The following is a 3,169-nucleotide window of genomic DNA, read 5'->3' on the forward strand; positions in this document are numbered from 1 at the left end:
CGGGGAAGGCGAAGGTTCGCTCTGGAGCTGCGGAAGACCATTGCACCGGGAGGCCTCCGCCCCGGGGATCCCCCGCTCCACCCATTTGGATTATCCCCAAACCCAAAGCAGCCTGGGCGCAGGGGTGCAGGCCAGGGAAGACGGGGTTTGGGGGCTCTGAGGAGGAAGGGGCGATCTCCCCCTCCATTCGTCTGTCCCGCTGCAGAGCTCCTCCTGGGGGAGGGGGAGGCGGCGAGTGCGCTGTTCCCCATTTGCAAGACCAGCCCTCCACCTTCTTGTCCCGTTGGGAAGGGGGTGTGTGGGAGACAAGAAGGGGGCAGGCTTATGCGGCCGGCGTGGAGGTGGCGTTCGGCCATCTGAACTCGGGCGCCGTTGTTGGCTTGGACGCGCTGGTTTCGTCTATTTTGGCAAACGCGGTGACGCTAACTGCGCCGACAGAAGCTATTGGTTGGTGTGGGAGGACCCGGCTGTCTTGCCTCCATGGCTTTCGTTGACGCTGCCACTACTGGTGCTGCTTGTGCAAGGGAGGGATTCGGGACAGGACAAGGAGCAGCTGAACGCCTCTCTTAACCTGCTTTCGAGTGCTGCCTGGGCAGAAAAGACGTGAGAGCTCTCCCCAACCGCTCCAAATTGGCTGGAGGAGGAGGAGGAGGTGGTGGTGGCTGATCCGCTGATGCTCAGATCCATTCCATTATATTTGTATCCCCCGTAAGAGCTGGCATGCATGTTGCCTGGATCTCTATAGGATCCATCCATGGATCTGCCGGCCCCATAATTTAACAGCTGATAGTTTGGGGCATTAGGGTAGCGTCCTGAGAACGAATGTACAAAGTAATAACTCATGTGGGTTTGTATCTTGGAGGGCTTGATTTGTGGGGTTTGTGGTGGTTATAGCCCCCATGCTTGAGAATTTATGATGTATTAATGAGTTATAGCGGCGGTGCCTCCCCCTCTTCCGCTAGGAACACCTCAGCTGGGCAGGCAGGGGTGCTGGGCTTTGCCGGCTTCAGCTCAGCCGCAGCGTCAGTCAGCAGATTTTAAGAAGAGGCACTGGACAGCTGCTTGTCTAAAATGGATAGGATCTCCTGCTTGAGTGGGGGAAGGACTAGAAGACCTCCAAGGTCCCCTCCAGCTAATTCTGATTTGACCAGAGCCCTGGTCAACAGTTGCAACACCGACATTGTGGAATGAGGGTTGCAATGGCCATTGCAAGCCACTAAATGGACTTTCCAGCCCCTGTTGTCTTTCTTAGAGAAGAATGCAGAATACCGGAGCTGGAGGTCATCTAGTCCAACCCCCTGCTCAAGCAGGAGACCTGATACCATTTCAGGCAAACTGTTGTACATTATCTTTTTCAAAACCTCCTGTGATGGATCACCCACAACTTCTGGAGGGAAGCCGTTCCACTGGTTAATTGTCCTCACTGTCAGGAAATTTCTCCGTAGTTCTAGGTTGCTTCTCTCCCTGGTTAGTTTCCATCAATTGCTTCTTGTCCTTCAGGGGCTTTGGAGAATAGGTTGACCCCTTCTTCTTTGGGGCAGCCCCTCAAATATTGGAAGACTGCCATCATGTCACTCCTAGATCTTCTTTTCTATAGACTAGAAATCCACAATTCCTGCAACTGTTCATATATTTTATCCTCTGGTCCCCTAATCTTCTTTCTTGCTTTTCTCTGCACTCTTTCCAGAGTCTCCACGTCTTGAGACTGATTGATTGGTCTATCTCAAGTAGCTTCTATTCACCTCAAAGCCACAAAGTGTTTCCTCCAGGCTCTTATCACAGATCACTTATGTTACTAACTTATCAGCTGCAGTTATTCACTTAAGAACTGTGGCAAGAAAGGTGGTATAATGGGCTTAGTGACCAAAGTTACAATGGCATTGTAAAAAGTGACTGATGACAATTTTCACACTTAGTGACCATTTTCACACTTAGCGACCGTTGCAGCATCCTCATGGTCACATGATCAAAATTTTGATGTTTGGCAACAGTTACAATTTATATTTGTAAATTGTAGTTATGTTGAAATAAAAAAAAATTACAATACTATTTTTGCGTTATAAGAAAATTTTTGTTGCTCCATATAAAATTTTTAATCAAGTCCCCCCCCCCCCCCCGGTCAAAGGTGTCCCTCTTTACCAATCTGAAAATCTGGTCACCTTAAGTATATGCTCTATCCCACTGATGGCTAACCTTCTTTGGATTGCGTGCTAAAAGCAGGGGGAGCGTGGGGGGTTGTGCGTGGGCGTGGCCACACCCATAATGCTATGCACATGACCAGAATTTTGTAATGAAAATTAATTATTTTTCTAAGTTTTTGCTTATTTGTAGCTCCCAAATTGCATTGATACAAGAGACTTTGCTTTCAGGTGGTCACTCAGAATCTATAACCTCCATTGAATCTTCCAAAATACATTACATTGCAAGATCTGGTTTACTAACTACAGGTAATCCTCGACTTACAAGCATAATTATTGACCCCAACATTTCTGTTGCTAAGCAATATAGTTGCTAATACGTTTTGTCCCATTTTATATTTCTTGCCACAGTTTTTAAGTGAATTGCTGCAGTCATTAAATTAGTAACAGGGTTGTTAAGTGAATATGGCTTCTCCATTGACTTCACTTGTCAGAAGGTCGCAAAAGATAATCACATGACTCCAGGACACTGCAATGCCATTAATATGAGTTAGTTGCCAAATATCCAAATTTTGATCACGTGATCACAGGGATGTTGCAACAATTGTAAGTGTGAAAAATGGTCATAAATTACTTTTTCCCCTTCTGTTATAACTACAAACTCATTAAAAGAAAGGTTGTAGGTTGAGAGCTATCTATATCTGTCATGCAACAATCAAATTTCTATGCCACTACTTTAAAGGAGAAATGGATATATTATGATATGCTAATAAACTCTTGCAGATTTGGAGTAAAGTATTCAAGAATCTCCAGCTTCCAGTTGTTAAGCAAGAGCAATATAGTATAACTCAAGGAAATCCTGTTCTAAATTATACAGCTGGAATGTTGAATGTGTGGGGTAACAGGATTATTTTCATCTCTGTGAGCTCTACTTACTTTGGTACTCAGTAAATTCCTGGCTTCTGGATGATTTCCTTCTGGCTCTGGTTGATGGACCTTGGGATGCTAGTAAAAACAAAATATATTGTGGA

At 45.9% G+C, this 3,169-nt stretch overlaps 1 pseudogene; it reads right to left on the minus strand.

Annotated features, from left to right (window-relative positions):
- Window positions 1-322: 322 nt before the first annotated feature.
- LOC148049388 (homeobox protein Hox-B5 pseudogene) lies at window positions 323-843 on the minus strand (annotated as a pseudogene).
- Between the last annotated feature and the right edge of the window lie 2,326 nt (window positions 844-3,169).

This window comes from Thamnophis sirtalis, unplaced genomic scaffold (assembly GCF_051295495.1).
Source record: "Thamnophis sirtalis isolate CommonGarterSnake01/CBP01778 unplaced genomic scaffold, rThaSir2_p1.2 scaffold_1, whole genome shotgun sequence".
In the NCBI taxonomy this organism is placed as follows: Eukaryota; Metazoa; Chordata; class Lepidosauria; order Squamata; family Natricidae; genus Thamnophis; species Thamnophis sirtalis.